Genomic DNA, 20926 nt, shown 5'->3' on the forward strand with positions numbered 1-20926 from the left:
GCTGCGCACCAGGGCGGGCTCAAGATGGCACCAGCATTCCCTTTTTCTCACTATCTTTCAAAACGGAAATTTTAAAATCTCGTTTTTTTTTTGCCTTTTATGGAAATTAGTGAAGGCATCGCATCAAAGGTGCGCACCTCGCTGCCCACCTTGGTGTGCTCCGAGGTGCCCACCACGGTGCGCAACGCCGGTGCGAACCCGGGAGCGCCCCGATGTGTGCTCCAAGGTGCGGCGTGCACGAAGTCGGACCCCGGTTTGCCCCGGGTGCGCACCTCGCGTGCACCTTGGTGCGCACACCTTGGCTGGGTTGCGCGGCCTGGTGGGCACCATGGTGCGCACCAAGGAGCGCTCCGAAGTGTGCTCCAAGGTGCGGCGTGCACGAAGTCGGAGCCCGGTTTGCCCCGGGTACGCACCTTCGCCGGGGTGGGCACCTCGGCTGGGTTGCGCGCCCTGGTGCGCACCAAGGAGCGCTCCGAAGTGTGCTCCAAGGTGCGGCGTGCACGAAGTCGGAGCCCGGTTTGCCCCGGGTGCGCACCTCGCGTGCACCTTCGGCGGGGTTGCGCGCCCTGGTGGGCACCATGGTGCGCACCAAGGAGCGCTCCGAAGTGTGCTCCAAGGTGCGGCGTGCACGAAGTCGGAGCCCGGTTTGCCCCGGGTGCGCACCTCGCGTGCACCTTCGGCGGGGTTGCGCGCCCTGGTGGGCACCATGGTGCGCACCAAGGAGCGCTCCGAAGTGTGCTCCAAGGTGCGGCGTGCACGAAGTCGGAGCCCGGTTTGCCCCGGGTGCGCACCTCGCGTGCACCTTCGCCGCGGTGGGCACCATGGCGTGCACGAAGTCGGAGCCCGGTTTGCCCCGGGTGCGCACCTCGCGTGCACCTTCGCCGGGGTGGGCACCTCGGCTGGGTTGCGCGCCCTGGTGCGCACCAAGGAGCGCTCCGAAGTGTGCTCCAAGGTGCGGCGTGCACGAAGTCGGAGCCCGGTTTGCCCCGGGTGCGCACCTCGCGTGCACCTTCGCCAGGGTGGGCACCTCGGTGCGCACACCTTCTCAATGTTTTCTTGCCTTTTCTGGAAATTGGTGAAGGCAGCACATCAAAGGTGCGCACCTCGGTGTGCTCCGAGGTGCGAACCCGAGAGCGCTCCGAGGTGCCCACGAAGTCGAAAGTCGGGTTAATTGCATTGTTTTCCCCGGGTGCGCTCCGAGGTGCGCAACATCGGCGCGCACCAAGGAGGGCTCCGAAGTGTGCTCCAAGGTGCGCACGATGGCGTGCACCTCTGGTGCGCACGATTCGGAGCTCGGTTTGACCGGGGTGCGCACACCTTGGCTGGGTTGCGCACCTTTTGTGCGCTCCAAGGTGCGCACGAAGTCGGAGCTCGGTTTGCCCCGGGTGCGCACCTTCGCCAGGGTGCGCACCTTGATGCGCACGCCTTGGCTGGGCTGCGCACCTTGGTGGGCGCCATGGTGCGCACCTTTCGTGCGCTCCAAGGTGCGCACGAAGTCGGAGCTCGGTTTGCCCCGGGTGCGCACCTTGGTGGGCGCCATGGTGCACTCCGAGGTGCCCAAGATTGGTGCGCACCAAGGAGCGCTCCGAAGTGCGCTCCAAGGTGCGCGCGAAGTCGAAAGTTGGGTTAATTGTCCGGTTTGCCTCGGGTGCGCACCTTGCGTGCACCTTCGCCAGGGTGGGCGCCTTGGTGCGCACACCTTGGCTGGGCTGCGCACACCTTGGCACCCGCGTTTCCTTCATTTTAAATTTTTTTTTTTTACAATCTCTCAAGTGGGAAATTCTATAATCTCAACTTTTTTTGCCTTTTCAGGAAACTTTTGAATGGAGCGCATCATTGGTGCGCTCCGAAGTGTGCTCCAAAGCTCTCTCCAGCTGCGTGCACCTGCCCCGGCCGCGCACCCGGCCCCGCCCAGCTTCGCTCACCTGTCCCGGGCGTCTGGTGCGGAACCTTAGAGTAAGAAACATCACCGTGCACCTTGGCCAACGTGCGCGACTCGACCGAGCGCGCACTGGCCGAGGTGCACACCGATTTCACCTGGGTGCGCGCGCAGCACCTCGGGCGCACCGGGGTGCGCGCACAACGCCCGGGTTGCACCGTGGCCTGTGTGCTCGGGGCGCCTCGGGTGCGCGCTCGGTGTCGCCCCCGCGCGCGCGGTAGTGCGGGCAGCGCACCCCGGCCCGGCCCGGCCCCGACGAGAACGCAAACGGGCAAAAGGTTTATTCAAATAGCATTGCGATGCCCGGCGAAAAACTAAAAAAGGGTGCAACACCGGGACTTCCCGGGAGGTCACCCATCCCAGTACTACTTCGGCCCAAGCGCGCTTAACTGCGGAGTTCTGATGGGATCCGGTGCACTAACGCTGGTATGATCGCACCCGTTATGAGCTTGTCGCAGTGTTTACTTAGCAAACCGCGACCCACGTGCGAATCCACCCCGGCCACCCACCCCCGTCGAGGTGCACACCCTCCCTCGCGAAGTGCGCCCCGTTCGCCAAGTGTGAGCCCTGCCCGGGTGCGCGCACCTTGCTAGGGCGTCGGGTGTGCACCCGGCCCGGCCTACGTGCGTGCACCTGTAGGGGGCGTCGTGTGCGTGCAGTGTCCCGTCTGCAACGCGGTGCCCACACACCACCTCGGGCGCAACGACCTGCGCTCACATGTGGGCCGAGTGCACCTTGGTGCATGTTCGGGGCGCCTCGGGTGCACGCTCGATCTTGCCCCGGTGCACCAAGGCGCTCGGTTTGCCCCGGGTGCGCACTTGGTGCAAGGTGGGCACCCAAAATAGGGATCAAGCACCAAAACACAAGTTTCGGGATGCAAAATGGGACCCAAGGACCACAAATGCGTTCCAAGACCCATGATGGGTCCACGAGAACAAAAATGTGTTCCGAGACTTAATAAACAAATATTGGGTTTTAGGAGAAGAAACATGCTCTGATGCCCAAAACGAGAATCGACCCCGAAAAGGCCACAGGCCAAAAGTGGGATGCGAGACAAAAAAAAATGGGACCCGAGGACCAAAATTGGGTTCCCAGGTCGAAGACAGGGCAACCGGACAAGAAACGACCTCTAAGGCTCGAAATGAGTCCCGACGACTAAAACTTGACAAGAAGCACCCATCAGGCACCCAACTCGACACCCATGGGATGCCGACCCACCCGGGCTTCCACCTAGCACACCTTGGCACCCACCCACCCTCGCACCCAACCTCGCACCCAACTTAGCACCTTTGAACCCACATTGGCACTCACCCTGACCCTGGCACCTTGGAACCCACATTGGCACTCACCTTGACCCTGGCACCCACCTTTGCACTCACCTTGGGACCCACCCTGGCTCCCACCTCGGCACCCACCCAGACACCCACCTTGGTTCCTTGGCACCCACCTTGGATCCTTGGCACCCACCCCGACACCCACCTTGGCACGCAACTTGGCTACTTGCCACCCACCTTGGCTCCTTGACGCCCACCCCGACAACCACCCCGTGACCTACCCTGGCTAGGGTTGGTGCACACCCACCCTGGTGCCCACCTTGGCACCCACCCTATGACCCACCTTGGCACGCACCTTAGTACCCACCCCGTTACCCACCCTAGGACCCACCCCGTGACCCACCTTGGCCAGGGTGGGTGCCTTGGTGCGCACAACTTGCCTGGGCTGCACACCAGGGCGGGCTCAAGATGGCACCCGCGTTCCGTTTTTTTCACTATCTTTCAAAACGGAAATTTTAAAATCTCATTTTTTTCTTTTTTTTGCCTTTTCTGGAAATTAGTGAAGGCAGCGCATCAAAGGTGCGCAATGCTGGTGCGAACCCGGGAGCGCTCCGATGTGTGCTCCAAGGTGCGGCGTGCACGAAGTCCGAGCCCGGTTTGCCCCGGGTGCGCACCTCGCGTGCACCTTCGCCGGGGTGAGCACCTTGGCTGGGTTGCGCGCCCTGGTGCGTACCAAGGAGCGCTCTGAAGTGTGCTCCAAGGTGCGGCGTGCACGAAGTCGGAGCCCGGTTTGCCCCGGGTGTGCACCTCGGGTGCGCACCTCGCGTGCACCTTCGCTGCGGTGGGCACCTTGGCTGGGTTGCGCGCCTTGGTGGGCACCATGCAGTGCACGAAGTCGGAGCCCGGTTTGCCCCGGGCGCGCACCTCCGCCAGGGTGGGCACCTTGGTGCGCACAACTTGCCTGGGCTGCGCATCAGGAAGGGCTCAAGATGGCACCCGCGTTCCGTTTTTTTCACTATCTTTCAGAACGGAAATTTTAAAATATCGTTTTTTTTTGCCTTTTCTGGAAATTAGTGAAGGCAGCGCATCAAAGGTGCGCAACGCTGGTGCGAACCTGGGAGCGCTCCGATGTGTGCTCCAAGGTGCGGCGTGCACGAAGTCGGAGCCCGGTTTGCCTCGGGTGCGCCCTGGTGGGCACCATGGTGCGCACCAAGGAGCGCTCCGAAGTGTGCTCCAAGGTGCGGCCTGCACGAAGTCGGAGCCCGGTTTGCCCCGGGTGTGCACCTCGGGTGGGCACCTTGGTGCGCATGCCTTGCCTGGGCTGCGCACCAGGGCGGGCTCAAGATGGCACCCGCGTTCCTTTTTTTTCACTATCTTTCAAAACGGAAATTTTAAAATCTCATTTTTTTTTGCCTTTTTCTGGAAATTAGTGAAGGCAGCGCATCAAAGGTGCGCACCTCGCTGCCCACCACGGTGCGCAACGCCGGTGGGCACCCGGGAGTGCTTCGAAGTGTGCTCCAAGGTGCTGCGTGCACGTTGTCGGAGCCCGGTTTGCCCCGGGTGCGCACCTCGCGTGCACCTTCGTCGGGGTGGGCACCTTGGCTTGGTTTGCCCCGGCTGCGCTCCGAAGCGGGGTTATTGGAGCGCCGCCTCTTTTTTTGTCGGAGCGTTTGGTGGGGTTTCTCGCATTGGCTCTTCCGAGGCCCGGTTGCCACCCTGGCGCGCACGAAGTCGGAAGTAGGGTTAATTGCCCGGGTGCGCACCTTTGCCAGGGTGGCACCTTACCTGGGCTGCGCACCAGGGCGGGCTCAAGATGGCACGCGCGTTCCGTTTTTTTCACTATCTTTCAAAACGGAAATTTTAAAATCTCCTTTTTTTTTTGCCTTTTCTGGAAATTAGTGAAGGCAGCGCATCAAAGGTGCGCACCTCGCTGCCCACCTTGGTGTGCTCTGAGGTGCGCACCCGGGAGCGCTACGAAGTGTGCTCCAAGGTGCGGCGTGCACGTTGTCGGAGCCCGGTTTGCCCCGGGTGCGCACCTCGCCTGCACCTTGGCCGGGGTGGGCACCTTGGCTGGGTTTGCCCAGGGTGCGCTCCGAAGCGGGGTTACTGGAGCGCCCCCTCTTTTTTTGTCAGAGAGTTTGGTGGGGTTTCTCGCATTGGCTCTTCCCAGGCCCGGTTGTTGGGTGCGCTCCCACCCTGGCGCGCGCGAAGTTGGAAGTTGGGTTAATTGCCCGGGCGCACACCTTCGCCAGGGTGGGCACCTTGGTGCGCAAACCTTGGCTGGGCTGCGCACCAGGGCGGGCTCAAGATGGCACCAGCATTCCCTTTTTCTCACTATCTTTCAAAACGGAAATTTTAAAATCTCGTTTTTTTTTTGCCTTTTATGGAAATTAGTGAAGGCATCGCATCAAAGGTGCGCACCTCGCTGCCCACCTTGGTGTGCTCCGAGGTGCCCACCACGGTGCGCAACGCCGGTGCGAACCCGGGAGCGCCCCGATGTGTGCTCCAAGGTGCGGCGTGCACGAAGTCGGACCCCGGTTTGCCCCGGGTGCGCACCTCGCGTGCACCTTGGTGCGCACACCTTGGCTGGGTTGCGCGGCCTGGTGGGCACCATGGTGCGCACCAAGGAGCGCTCCGAAGTGTGCTCCAAGGTGCGGCGTGCACGAAGTCGGAGCCCGGTTTGCCCCGGGTGCGCACCTTCGCCGCGGTGGGCACCATGGCGTGCACGAAGTCGGAGCCCGGTTTGCCCCGGGTGCGCACCTCGCGTGCACCTTCGCCGGGGTGGGCACCTCGGCTGGGTTGCGCGCCCTGGTGCGCACCAAGGAGCGCTCTGAAGTGTGCTCCAAGGTGCGGCGTGCACGAAGTCGGAGCCCGGTTTGCCCCGGGTGTGCACCTCGGGTGCGCACCTCGCGTGCACCTTCGCTGCGGTGGGCACCTTGGCTGGGTTGCGCGCCTTGGTGGGCACCATGCAGTGCACGAAGTCGGAGCCCGGATTGCCCCGGGCGCGCACCTCCGCCAGGGTGGGCACCTTGGTGCGCACAACTTGCCTGGGCTGCGCACCAGGAAGGGCTCAAGATGGCACCCGCGTTCCGTTTTTTTCACTATCTTTCAGAACGGAAATTTTAAAATCTCGTTTTTTTTTGCCTTTTCTTGAAATTAGTGAAGGCAGCGCATCAAAGGTGCGCAACGCTGGTGCGAACCTGGGAGCGCTCCGATGTGTGCTCCAAGGTGCGGCGTGCACGAAGTCGGACCCCGGTTTGCCCCGGGTGCGCACCTCGCGTGCACCTTGGTGCGCACACCTTGGCTGGGTTGCGCGCCCTGGTGGGCACCATGGTGCGCACCAAGGAGCGCTCCGAAGTGTGCTCCAAGGTGCGGCGTGCACGAAGTCGGAGCCCGGTTTGCCCCGGGTGCGCACCTCGCGTGCACCTTCGCCGCGGTGGGCACCATGGCGTGCACGAAGTCGGAGCCCGGTTTGCCCCGGGTGCGCACCTCGCGTGCACCTTCGCCGGGGTGGGCACCTTGGTGTGCAGACCTTGGCTGGGTTGCGCGCCCTGGTGGGCACCATGGTGCGCACCAAGGAGCGCTCCGAAGTGTGCTCCAAGGTGCGGCCTGCACGAAGTCGGAGCCCGGTTTGCCCCGGGTGTGCACCTCGGGTGGGCACCTTGGTGCGCATGCCTTGCCTGGGCTGCGCACCAGGGCGGGCTCAAGATGGCACCCGCGTTCCTTTTTTTTCACTATCTTTCAAAACGGAAATTTTAAAATCTCATTTTTTTTTGCCTTTTTCTGGAAATTAGTGAAGGCAGCGCATCAAAGGTGCGCACCTCGCTGCCCACCACGGTGCGCAACGCCGGTGGGCACCCGGGAGTGCTTCGAAGTGTGCTCCAAGGTGCTGCGTGCACGTTGTCGGAGCCCGGTTTGCCCCGGGTGCGCACCTCGCGTGCACCTTCGTCGGGGTGGGCACCTTGGCTGGGTTTGCCCCGGCTGCGCTCCGAAGCGGGGTTATTGGAGCGCCGCCTCTTTTTTTGTCGGAGCGTTTGGTGGGGTTTCTCGCATTGGCTCTTCCGAGGCCCGGTTGCCACCCTGGCGCGCACGAAGTCGGAAGTAGGGTTAATTGCCCGGGTGCGCACCTTTGCCAGGGTGGGCACCTTACCTGGGCTGCGCACCAGGGCGGGCTCAAGATGGCACGCGCGTTCCGTTTTTTTCACTATCTTTCAAAACGGAAATTTTAAAATCTCCTTTTTTTTTTGCCTTTTCTGGAAATTAGTGAAGGCAGCGCATCAAAGGTGCGCACCTCGCTGCCCACCTTGGTGTGCTCTGAGGTGCGCACCCGGGAGCGCTACGAAGTGTGCTCCAAGGTGCGGCGTGCACGTTGTCGGAGCCCGGTTTGCCCCGGGTGCGCACCTCGCCTGCACCTTGGCCGGGGTGGGCACCTTGGCTGGGTTTGCCCAGGGTGCGCTCCGAAGCGGGGTTACTGGAGCGCCCCCTCTTTTTTTGTCAGAGCGTTTGGTGGGGTTTCTCGCATTGGCTCTTCCCAGGCCCGGTTGTTGGGTGCGCTCCCACCCTGGCGCGCGCGAAGTTGGAAGTTGGATTAATTGCCCGGGCGCGCACCTTCGCCAGGGTGGGCACCTTGGTGCGCACACCTTGGCTGGGCTGCGCACCAGGGCGGGCTCAAGATGGCACCAGCATTCCCTTTTTCTCACTATCTTTCAAAACGGAAATTTTAAAATCTCGTTTTTTTTTTGCCTTTTATGGAAATTAGTGAAGGCATCGCATCAAAGGTGCGCACCTCGCTGCCCACCTTGGTGTGCTCCGAGGTGCCCACCACGGTGCGCAACGCCGGTGCGAACCCGGGAGCGCCCCGATGTGTGCTCCAAGGTGCGGCGTGCACGAAGTCGGACCCCGGTTTGCCCCGGGTGCGCACCTCGCGTGCACCTTGGTGCGCACACCTTGGCTGGGTTGCGCGGCCTGGTGGGCACCATGGTGCGCACCAAGGAGCGCTCCGAAGTGTGCTCCAAGGTGCGGCGTGCACGAAGTCGGAGCCCGGTTTGCCCCGGGTACGCACCTCGCGTGCACCTTCGCCGGGGTGGGCACCTCGGCTGGGTTGCGCGCCCTGGTGCGCACCAAGGAGCGCTCCGAAGTGTGCTCCAAGGTGCGGCGTGCACGAAGTCGGAGCCCGGTTTGCCCCGGGTGCGCACCTTCGCCGCGGTGCGCACCATGGCGTGCACGAAGTCGGAGCCCGGTTTGCCCCGGGTGCGCACCTCGCGTGCACCTTCGGCGGGGTTGCGCGCCCTGGTGGGCACCATGGTGCGCACCAAGGAGCGCTCCGAAGTGTGCTCCAAGGTGCGGCGTGCACGAAGTCGGAGCCCGGTTTGCCCCGGGTGCGCACCTCGCGTGCACCTTCGGCGGGGTTGCGCGCCCTGGTGGGCACCATGGTGCGCACCAAGGAGCGCTCCGAAGTGTGCTCCAAGGTGCGGCGTGCACGAAGTCGGAGCCCGGTTTGCCCCGGGTGCGCACCTCGCGTGCACCTTCGCCGCGGTGGGCACCATGGCGTGCACGAAGTCGGAGCCCGGTTTGCCCCGGGTGCGCACCTCGCGTGCACCTTCGCCGGGGTGGGCACCTCGGCTGGGTTGCGCGCCCTGGTGCGCACCAAGGAGCGCTCCGAAGTGTGCTCCAAGGTGCGGCGTGCACGAAGTCGGAGCCCGGTTTGCCCCGGGTGCGCACCTCGCGTGCACCTTCGCCAGGGTGGGCACCTCGGTGCGCACACCTTCTCAATGTTTTCTTGCCTTTTCTGGAAATTGGTGAAGGCAGCGCATCAAAGGTGCGCACCTCGGTGTGCTCCGAGGTGCGAACCCGAGAGCGCTCCGAGGTGCCCACGAAGTCGAAAGTCGGGTTAATTGCATTGTTTTCCCCGGGTGCGCTCCGAGGTGCGCAACATCGGCGCGCACCAAGGAGGGCTCCGAAGTGTGCTCCAAGGTGCGCACGATGGCGTGCACCTCTGGTGCGCACGATTCGGAGCTCGGTTTGACCGGGGTGCGCACACCTTGGCTGGGTTGCGCACCTTTTGTGCGCTCCAAGGTGCGCACGAAGTCGGAGCTCGGTTTGCCCCGGGTGCGCACCTTCGCCAGGGTGCGCACCTTGATGCGCACGCCTTGGCTGGGCTGCGCACCTTGGTGGGCGCCATGGTGCGCACCTTTCGTGCGCTCCAAGGTGCGCACGAAGTCGGAGCTCGGTTTGCCCCGGGTGCGCACCTTGGTGGGCGCCATGGTGCACTCCGAGGTGCCCAAGATTGGTGCGCACCAAGGAGCGCTCCGAAGTGCGCTCCAAGGTGCGCGCGAAGTCGAAAGTTGGGTTAATTGTCCGGTTTGCCTCGGGTGCGCACCTTGCGTGCACCTTCGCCAGGGTGGGCGCCTTGGTGCGCACACCTTGGCTGGGCTGCGCACACCTTGGCACCCGCGTTTCCTTCATTTTAAATTTTTTTTTTTTACAATCTCTCAAGTGGGAAATTCTATAATCTCAACTTTTTTTGCCTTTTCAGGAAACTTTTGAATGGAGCGCATCATTGGTGCGCTCCGAAGTGTGCTCCAAAGCTCTCTCCAGCTGCGTGCACCTGCCCCGGCCGCGCACCCGGCCCCGCCCAGCTTCGCTCACCTGTCCCGGGCGTCTGGTGCGGAACCTTAGAGTAAGAAACATCACCGTGCACCTTGGCCAACGTGCGCGACTCGACCGAGCGCGCACTGGCCGAGGTGCACACCGATTTCACCTGGGTGCGCGCGCAGCACCTCGGGCGCACCGGGGTGCGCGCACAACGCCCGGGTTGCACCGTGGCCTGTGTGCTCGGGGCGCCTCGGGTGCGCGCTCGGTGTCGCCCCCGCGCGCGCGGTAGTGCGGGCAGCGCACCCCGGCCCGGCCCGGCCCCGACGAGAACGCAAACGGGCAAAAGGTTTATTCAAATAGCATTGCGACGCCCGGCGAAAAACTAAAAAAGGGTGCAACACCGGGACTTCCCGGGAGGTCACCCATCCCAGTACTACTCCGGCCCAAGCGCGCTTAACTGCGGAGTTCTGATGGGATCCGGTGCACTAATGCTGGTATGATCGCACCCGTTATGAGCTTGTCGCAGTGTGTACTTAGCAAACCGCGACCCACGTGCGAATCCACCCCGGCCACCCACCCCCGTCGAGGTGCACACCCTCCCTCGCGAAGTGCGCCCCGTTCGCCAAGTGTGAGCCCTGCCCGGGTGCGCGCACCTTGCTAGGGCGTCGGGTGTGCACCCGGCCCGGCCTACGTGCGTGCACCTGGAGGGGGCGTCGTGTGCGTGCAGTGTCCCGTCTGCAACGCGGTGCCCACACACCACCTCGGGCGCAACGACCTGCGCTCACATGTGGGCCGAGTGCACCTTGGTGCATGTTCGGGGCGCCTCGGGTGCACGCTCGATCTTGCCCCGGTGCACCAAGGCGCTCGGTTTGCCCCGGGTGCGCACTTGGTGCAAGGTGGGCACCCAAAATAGGGATCAAGCACCAAAACACAAGTTTCGGGATGCAAAATGGGACCCAAGGACCACAAATGCGTTCCAAGACCCATGATGGGTCCACGAGAACAAAAATGTGTTCCGAGACTTAATAAACAAATATTGGGTTTTAGGAGAAGAAACATGCTCTGATGCCCAAAACGAGAATCGACCCCGAAAAGGCCACAGGCCAAAAGTGGGATGCGAGACAAAAAAAAATGGGACCCGAGGACCAAAATTGGGTTCCCAGGTCGAAGACAGGGCAACCGGACAAGAAACGACCTCTAAGGCTCGAAATGAGTCCCGACGACTAAAACTTGACAAGAAGCACCCATCAGGCACCCAACTCGACACCCATGGGATGCCGACCCACCCGGGCTTCCACCTAGCACACCTTGGCACCCACCCACCCTCGCACCCAACCTCGCACCCAACTTAGCACCTTTGAACCCACATTGGCACTCACCCTGACCCTGGCACCTTGGAACCCACATTGGCACTCACCTTGACCCTGGCACCCACCTTTGCACTCACCTTGGGACCCACCCTGGCTCCCACCTCGGCACCCACCCAGACACCCACCTTGGTTCCTTGGCACCCACCTTGGATCCTTGGCACCCACCCCGACACCCACCTTGGCACGCAACTTGGCTACTTGCCACCCACCTTGGCTCCTTGACGCCCACCCCGACAACCACCCCGTGACCTACCCTGGCTAGGGTTGGTGCACACCCACCCTGGTGCCCACCTTGGCACCCACCCTATGACCCACCTTGGCACGCACCTTAGTACCCACCCCGTTACCCACCCTAGGACCCACCCCGTGACCCACCTTGGCCAGGGTGGGTGCACCCACCCTGGTGCCCACCTTGGCACCCACCCATCCTAGCACCCAGCCTGTGACCGGGCTTGGAACCCAACCTTGCACCCGCACCCGTCTTGGCCAGTGTGGGTGCGCACCCATCCTGGCACCCACATTGTGACACACCCTTTAACCCACGCACCCTAGCACCCACGTTGGCACCCACCTTGGAACCCAACCTAGCAACTTGGCACCCACCCCGTGACCCACCTTGGCATCCACCATAGCAGTCGCCGACTTGGCACCCACCTCGGCACCCACCTTGACACTTGTGGACCCACCTTGCCACTCACCCTAGCATCGACCCATCCTAGCACCCACCCTGGCACCTTTGCACCCTAGCACTCACCCATCCTAGCACCTAACCTGTGACCCACCTTGACACTCACCCTCGCACCCACCTTGGAACCCAACCTAGCACCCACCCACCCTGACACCAACCCTAGCACCTACCCACCCTTGCACCCACCCTGTGACCCATCTTGGCACCCACCCATCCTACCACTCAACCTATCACCCACCTTCTCACCCACCTTGGCATCCACCTTAGCACCCACCCACACTGGCACCTTGGCACCCACCTCGGGCAAGGTGGGTGCACACCCACCCTGGCACCCAATTTAGAACCCACCGAGCATGTTACCCACCTTGGCACCCACATTGCAGCCCACCCTAGTACCCACCCTATGACCCACATTGGCATCCACACCCTAGCACCCAGGCACCTCGACACCCGCCTTGACACCCACCCTAGCACTGAACCTGTGACCCACCTTGGAACTCACCCTAGAACCCACCCACCCTGTGAACCACCTTGGCATCCACCTTAGCACCCACCCACCTTGGCACCCACTCTAGCACTCACCCATCCTAACACCCAACTTGTTACCCACCTTGGCACCCGCCCTCGCGTCCACCTTGAAACCCACCCTAGCACCCACCCACGCAGGAGCCCACCTTGGCACCCAACCTAACACCCACGCATCCTGGCACCCAACTTGTGACCCACCTTGGAACCCACCCTAGTACCCACCTTTGAACCCACTATATCACCAACCCACCTTGGCACCCACCCTATGACCCTCTTTGGAATCCACCCTAGCACGCACCCACCCTGGCACCCACCATGGAGCGCACCCTAGCACCCACCCACCTCGGCACGCACCTCAACACCCACCTTGGTGTGCGCACTGCGCCAACCTCTCAAAGACCCTATGTGGTGCGCTCCAAAGTGTACACCTTTGGTGCGCTCCAAGGTGCGCACCTTTGGTGCACACCGAGGTGCACACCAAAGTGTGCACCGAGGTGAGCACCAAAGTGCACTCCAGGGTGCACACCAAGGCGTGCACCTTTGGTGCGGTCAATGCAAACGAATTCGGAAGTTGGGGTCGATGTCCTAATCGCTGCTGCAGACTACACGTATGAGAATCGGACAAATAGCTTTATATAGGGGAGGTGTTGCGTTTGATGGGTCGACTCCCCTGGTTGTGTGCACTGCACCAACTTCAAAGACCCTGTCTTGTTTAAGAAGTCAAAAGTTGGGGTGGATGTCCTAATCATTGCTGCAGTCTACGCATGTATGAGAATCAGACAAATAGCTTATATAGGGGAGGTGTTGCATTCGGTGGGTTGACTCCCCTGGTTGTGCGCACTGCGCCAACCTCAAAGACCCCGCATAGCAGAAGAAGTCGGAAGTCGGATTTTGGTGAGCACCAAGGCGTGCACCTTTGGTGCGGTCAACGCAGACGAATTCAGAAGTTGGGGTGGATGTCCTAATCGTTGTTGCAGGCTACACATGTATGAGAATCAGACAAATAGCTTATATAGGGGAGGTGTTGGGTTTGATGGGTCAACTCCCTTGGTTGTGCGCATTACGCCAACCTCAAAGACCTTGTTTTCGTTAAGAAGTCAAAAGTTGGGGTCAATGTCCTAATGGCTCCTGCAGGCTACACATGTATGAGAATCGGACAAATAGCTTATATAGGGGAGGTGTTGGGTTTGATGGGTCGACTCCCCTGGTTGTGCGCATTACGTCAACCTCAAAGACCTTGTTTTCGTTAAGAAGTCAAAAGTTGGGGTCGATGTCCTAATTGCTCCTGTAGACTACACATGTATGAGAATCAGACAAATAGCTTATATAGGGGAGGTGTTGGGTTTGATGGGTTGACTCCCCTAGTTGTTCGCATTACACCAACCTCAAAGACCTTGTTTTCGTTTAGAAGCCGAAAGTTGGGGTCGATGTCCTAATTGCTCCTGCAGGCTACGCATGTATGAGAATCAGACAAATAGCTTATATAGGGGAGGTGTTGGGTTTGATGGGTCGACTCCCCTGGTTGTGCGCATTGCGCCAACCTCAAAGACCCTGCATTGCGGATGAAGTCGAAAGTCAGAGTTTGGTGTGCTACAAGGTGTGGTCGAAGGTGCTCACCTAGGTGTGCACCTTTGGAGCACAGGAAAAGTGCCCTCCAAAAGTGCGCACCTTTGGAGTGCACAAAAGTGCCCTCCAAAAGTGCGCACCTTTGGAGCGCAGAAAAGTGCCCTCCAAAAAGTGCCCTCCAAAAGTGCGCACCTTTGGAGCGCAGAAAAGTGCCCTCCAAAAAGTGCCCTCCAAAAGTGCGCACCTTTGGAGCGCAGAAAAGTGCCCTCCAAAAAGTGCCCTCCAAAAGTGCGCACCTTTGGAGCGCAGAAAAGTGCCCTCCAAAAAGTGCCCTCCAAAAGTGCGCACCTTTGGAGCGCAGAAAAGTGCCCTCCAAAAAGTGCCCTCCAAAAGTGCGCACCTTTGGAGCGCAGAAAAGTGCCCTCCAAAAAGTGCCCTCCAAAAGTGCGCACCTTTGGAGCGCAGAAAAGTGCCCTCCAAAAAGTGCCCTCCAAAAGTGCGCACCTTTGGAGCGCAGAAAAGTGCCCTCCAAAAAGTGCCCTCCAAAAGTGCGCACCTTTGGAGCGCAGAAAAGTGCCCTCCAAAAAGTGCCCTCCAAAAGTGCGCACCTTTGGAGCGCAGAAAAGTGCCCTCCAAAAAGTGCCCTCCAAAAGTGCGCACCTTTGGAGCGCAGAAAAGTGCCCTCCAAAAGTGCGCACTTTTGGTGCGCACCAAGGCGCTGGTTCGGTCGTTGCAGGCGAGTTCGGAAGTTGGGGTCGATGTCCTGAGCGGAGGTGCAAACTACACAGGTGTCGGAATCGGACAAATAGCTTATATAGGGGAGGTGTATGCTTCGATGGGTCGACTCCCCAGGTTGAGCGCACCGCGCCAACCTCAAAGACCCTACGGTATGGATGAAGTCGGAAGTTGGGTCCGATGACCGATTCGATTAGTAGGTATGCTCATGAGGTCGGAATTTGGGTCCGATGACCTGCCATGTGCAGGAAGGCGAATGTTGACACTGTGCGTTGCAAGGTGCACACCAAGGCGCTGGTGCGGTCTTTTTAGTCGAGTTCGGAAGTTGGGGTCGATGTCCTGATCGGAGGTGCAAGCTACACAGGTGTGGGAATCGGACAAATAGCTTATATAGGGGAGGTGTATGCTTCGTTGGGTCGACTCCCCGGGTTGAGCGCACCGCGCCAACCTCAAAGACCCTACGGTATGGATGAAGTCGGAAGTTGGGTCCGATGACCGATTCGATATGTAGGCATACTCGCGAGGTCGGAATTTGGGTCCGATGACCTGCCACGTGCAGGAAGGCGAATGTTGGCACTGTGCGTTGCAAGGTGCGCACCAAGGCGCTGGTTCGGTCGTTGGAGGCGAGTTCGGAAGTTGGGGTCGATGTCTTGATCGGAGGTGCAAACTACACAGGTGTGGGAATCGGACAAATAGCTTATATAGGGGAGGTGTATGCTTCGTTGGGTCGACTCCCCGGGTTGAGCGCACCGCGCCAACCTCAAAGACCCTACGGTATGGATGAAGTCGGAAGTTGGGTCCGATGACCGATTCGATATGTAGGCATACTCGCGAGGTCGGAATTTGGGTCCGATGACCTGCCATGTGCAGGAAGGCGAATGTTGGGACTGTGCGTCGCAAGGTGCGCACCAAGGCGCTGGTGCCGTCGTTGCAGTCGAGTTCGGAAGTTGGGGTCGATGTCCTGGTCAGAGGTGCAAACTACACAGGTGTGGGAATCGGACAAATAGCTTATATAGGGGAGGTGTATGCTTCGATGGGTCGACTCCCTGGGTTGAGCGCACCGCGCCAACCTCAAAGACCCTACAGTATGGATGAAGTCGGAAGTTGGGTCCGATGACCGATTCGATACGTAGGCATATTGGCGAGGTCTGAATTTGTGTCCGATGACCTGCCATGCGCAGGAAGGCGGAATTTGGGTCCGATGACCGAGTTGATGGCGTGCCATGCGCAGAAAGGCGGAATTTGGGTCCGATGACCGAGTTGATGTTGATGGCCCGCCATGCACAGGAAGGCGGAATTTGGGTCCGATGACCGATTTGAAGGCGTGCCATACGCAAAAAGGCGGAGTTTGGGTCCGATGACCGAGTTGATATTGATGGCCCGCCATGCGCAGGAAGGCGGAATTTGGGTCCGATGACCTGACATACGCATGGAGTCCGACTCGGGGGCCGATGTTCGATTCGATGACTTGCATTGTGGGTAAAGTCGGAAGTTGTGGTCTTTGACCCGATTCGATGACCAGACTTCGGCTGCTTGAGAATCGGACAAATAACTTATATAGGGGAGGTAGTGTTCTCGAGCATCCTCCCCCCGTGCCCGTTTATGTCGATTGATGCTGGTGCTCGACTGGTTGGAGCGCTCGGATGCAAAAATCTTGCACCAGGATTTATCGATTGTGATGGACACGGCAAGTCTCCTGATTGCTATGCAGGAGCTCATCGTGAATCTCTATGCGGCCTTGGTATGGACTCGACCTGCGGAATGGTTCGGCAATGGTAGTCGCTCCAACACGTCCTTGCAATGGCCACAGAGGTGATTCGACTAGAGCTCCAGTCTAGCTTTTGGGTTGCTTGGCGGACTGGTATAGCCGCGATCGAGTTCCGGCCATGAACGTTTTAGATAGCTCTTGGGCTTTCTGGGACGGAAGTCGGAAGTTTGGGCTGTTGTCCGATTTGATGACCATTCTTCGGATGTGTGAGAATCGGACAAATAACTTATATAGGGGACTGTCACGGGCTTTGGGAGTTAAGCCTGTGCGGCACCGACAAGTCCCGACCCGACTCGGATCCGTTCAAGGTCAGAGACCTTCGGCCTACGCCTCGTCCCTTCCAATATTGCGCTAAAGCGGAATGCACAATGAAAATGCAGATCGACTTGCTCCCAGAATGCATAAAAGGATACGATGCAATGCGGAATAAAATAGACAACACAACATTCAAAGGTGGGGCGAGGTGCCCATATCCTTTATTATTATCCTCAAAGATTACAATGCTGGATAGAACTCGGTATTGAGAAATACCGGTCGCCCCCAAATGGATTGCCCAGCCAGCCAATCTGACTCGAACAGGTTACAAAGAGTCCCTTCGACTCAGACTGGGATCGGCTCGCTCGAGAGGAGAACCAGTTAGCTCCTCGAGGTGCCAGATCGCCAAGTCACAAGACCCCAATGCTCGCCTGAGCAATAAAGTCCCTCGCTGCAATACTCGCACTCAGACTTGCGACGCCGAAGACTCGCATCTGTCTGCTCGTCTGCTCGCTGCCGAATGCTTGATCGCTGATGATCCTGATTCTGAATCTGCTTCTGCTTTCCTTCCTTGCCAAGAATGAGCATCCCGCTCATCTTATATACTGGAGGGTCGGACCCAAATAAAAGAGCCGTTGGGCGGATAGGGCCGGCCCAAAAGGAATCCCGCCAATGGAAAATTAGCGCCCATATAGGTCCGGACTCATATGAGTTAAGTCCGCGCTAAGAAGAACATCGGCCAAGTCCCATGTCGGCCCCCGCCAAAGAAATAAAACATATCGGCCCCGCCGATGAAATGAATTAAGTCGGCTGTGTGAAACACCAATTCCATGTCGGCTATGCAAAAGAAAGAGTTCCGATGCAAAATGGAACCCCACTAAGGCTGGACCCGATCCAAAAACTGTGCAAGTATTCTGCCCAATGCAGACCCGTTACATCCTCCCCCACTAAACTAGTGGCGGCGCCCTCGACGCCAGCACCCCTGCACAAAGCACTGGGAGGCATTGACCCAGAAATCTACTCCTGTCTGGGCGGGTTCCTCCTGGAGAGGAACTCCATGATTATCTCCTCGTCTCGCCATAACGACTCACTGCGTTCCCAGGAAGCGGAGTCGCGTCCCTGTCCTTCGAACATCACCAAGAACTCACGGATGCCGTTCTTGCCTCCTCCTCGTGTTCGCATTGCAAGGACCTGGCTGACTCTGCGGTCCGGATTGTCCAACACATTCGCCGGGCCTCTGTTCGGAATATTTCTTATCAGATCTTCGTCATCTGGACCAAAGACTTCGCCGGGTAGACGAAGCAATCTGTCCCAAAGTGGTTCATACGGCCTTGTCTCATGTTCCTCCCAGGTCCAGTGATCCACGGCCTCAGAACAACTCGCCATGATTTCCAAGGATTTCCGAGTACTCTCTTCGTCGGATAGATTGGTGCTACCTCCGATCGACATCAAGTCGCCATAACGGATTATTCCCTGTCGATCCCAAGTGGTGAAGATATCATCTTCACAAAGAGCCTCATTGAACCCAATGAAGTCTGGAAAGGTATCAATGTGTAACTGAACAGGTCCCCCTTCTTGTCTCCTGAAAGTGAGGGATGCTGAAGTGAAACTTCCTGCCTGTGCCTGTTCAGGAGAAGTGACATCGCCCTGCGATCCACCTCCTCTAGCCATGACATCCCGGGTAGGTCGGGATTCTTCTTCATCATTCGCATGCTGGTTTATCAAACGTAAGGTGCCCAATCTCATCTTGGTGCTCACCTCGGGAATGTCTTGATTCATGACTTCCCTAGCTGCGACGATCTTAACATCGTCCAAGCAGGCCAACCCCTGCGGCTCTGCTCCTACCGGCTTGCAAACAAACTTGTGTGCCAACAATTCCGCCAACTGATCCAGTTTGGCGCTGAAAGGATCTGCCTTGGCTTCTGGCTGTTCCATCCAGACCCAACGTTGCAAAGCTTCCGAACAACTTGCCACGAGCTCGGATGCACGGGGGTAGTCTTCCGATCGAAATTCTCCTCCAGAACCGAGAACTAGCAAATCTCTCAAGGAGATGACTCCGCTGTTCTCCCATCTATCCAAGATGTCTACCTCCGAGTAGATGTCTGGCAACTCGGCGGACCCTGTCAAGATCTCGAAATCCACATAAAGTCGGGCTGAGCCTCCTCTCAGTCGTCGGAACAAAAGACTGGTGGTTCGAGTGTTGGTAAGGAAGTCGTTCCCCAACGGTTCCTTTGGCTGCTTTGTTTTGTCCCGCCTAATCCTTTCGAACTCATACAGGCCAAGCAAGACATCCTTCGATGTCGTCTCGCCCCGGTTCGGTACAGTAAGAGCTGATCTCTCTATCAAAACTCTTTTCAGCAACTCAAATGTTGTCTGCTGCTTATCGCCCCATTTCCATCCGCGGTCCTTCTTCAACAGATCCGTCAAGGGGCTCGCAATCCGGGAATAGCCTGCTACAAACTTGCGATAGTAGTTAGCTAAACCAAGGAACTGTCTCACCTCATGCACATTGCGAAGCGGCTCCCAGTCTCGGATTGCCTGAAGCTTCTCCGGGTCTGGTCGGATCTGGCCATGACCAAGAATATGGCCCAGAAACGGCACTTCCTCCTGCGCAAAAGCACACTTTTCCTTCTTTGCGAACAGCTGATGTTCTCTCAACAAAGCAAACACCTCCTGAAGGTGCCGCTTGTGTTCCTCCATGTCTCGACTGTATACCAAAATGTCATCCAGATACACAACAACGCACTTGTCCAATAATGAGCGAAACACATCGTTCATCAAGGTGCTGAAGGTTGCAGGAGCGTTAGTGAGACCAAAAGGCATAACCAAGAATTCATAGCTACCATACCTCGTCGTGATCGCGGTCTTCTCCTCATCACCTGGCGCGATCCTGATCTGATAGTAACCCTGCCTCAGGTCCAACTTGGTGAACACTCTTGCATCGACCAGTCGATCAAAGCTATCCGCTATGAGAGGTAACGGATACTTGTTCTTGATGGTGAGCTTGTTCAAAGCTCGATAGTCCACACACATCCGAAGGCTTCCATCCTTCTTGCGCTGGAACAATACTGGAGCAGCATAAGGTGATCTGGAGGGACGCAAGTATCCTGCCTCAGCGAGCTCTGCCAACTGCTTCCTCAACTCTTCCATCTCTGGTGCGGAGAGTCGATAAGGAGCCTTCGCTGGTGGTCTTGCCCCTGACTCCAGTTCGATCCTGTGATCAACGTGCCTCCTCGGTGGTAACACAGCTGGGAGCTGGTCTGGCATAACATCCGCAAACTCGGACAACACATCCTGGATCGCCGAGGTGTTAGAGGGTCCTGACGACTCTCCTTCATCCCAATCTCCAATCAGTGCGGCCAAAAACAACTCCTCCCGCCTTCCCTTGCCAACCTGCTTAGCACTGAGCGCATTCAACAGGAGATCCTGTTCCACGCTCTTCATCATCGGAACCATACTTGGTCTGCTCGGATCCAATATCAGCAAACAGCTCAAGTGTGGCACCACAGCTGCTGATGCCGACCTCAAGAACTCCTGCCCGAGTATGAGATCGAACTCATTCATTCCAATGGCGATCAAATCAAGCACACCCTGCCACGACCCAACTCGGATGACTTCCTTATGGATCTCACCGCTCACCTGCTGCGCGGGTGCGGTCACCGCCTTGAACTGATTTGTAGTGGGCTCGATCTTGAGTCCAAGCTTCTTCGCTCGGCATGCGGAGATGTAGTTGTGGGTGGCACCTGAATCCACCATAGCTAGCACCTTCTTGTTGCCAAAGAAAGTCTCCACAAAACACAACTCGTGCTTATCGGCCACTTCGGTAGAATGTTGCACTGCCTTCAGGAGTTGCAAGGTGCTCATTGCGGGCAACTTCTTCTCCTCGAACAACAGCGCGTTGATCCTACTCCGATCTGGACAGCTCCGTGCCCAGTGATCATCTTTGCCACAGATGAAACACCCTGGATCACGATCCTTCTTCTTCTCAGTCTGTGTGTGATCTTTCTTCTTCGGGTTACCTCCTCCATTCGACTTCTTCGGTTTCTTCTTCCTGGGCTCGCCGTTAGGATCAGAAGGAGGTCCGCCTCCCTTCTTCTCTTTCCGGCGGAAGTTCTTCTTGTAGTCTGTTCGAGCTCCACCAAAGCCCCTAGCTGCATCGCCCTTATAATCGAGCAGCCCATCCGCAACTGTGATCGCCTCGGCCAAAGT

At 58.8% G+C, this 20926-nt stretch overlaps 2 non-coding genes across 2 annotated transcripts; both read right to left on the minus strand.

Annotated features, from left to right (window-relative positions):
- Nucleotides 1-2260: 2260 nt before the first annotated feature.
- Nucleotides 2261-2379, minus strand: LOC131864019 (5S ribosomal RNA). The gene has a single exon (XR_009362911.1). It is a non-coding gene; the product is annotated as a 5S ribosomal RNA (ribosomal RNA).
- Nucleotides 2380-10196: 7817 nt separating this feature from the next.
- On the minus strand, nt 10197-10315 carry LOC131864013 (5S ribosomal RNA). Its single transcript, XR_009362905.1, has one exon. It is a non-coding gene; the product is annotated as a 5S ribosomal RNA (ribosomal RNA).
- Nucleotides 10316-20926: the final 10611 nt, after the last annotated feature.

This window comes from Cryptomeria japonica, unplaced genomic scaffold (assembly GCF_030272615.1).
Source record: "Cryptomeria japonica unplaced genomic scaffold, Sugi_1.0 HiC_scaffold_74, whole genome shotgun sequence".
Taxonomy (NCBI): Eukaryota; Viridiplantae; Streptophyta; class Pinopsida; order Cupressales; family Cupressaceae; genus Cryptomeria; species Cryptomeria japonica.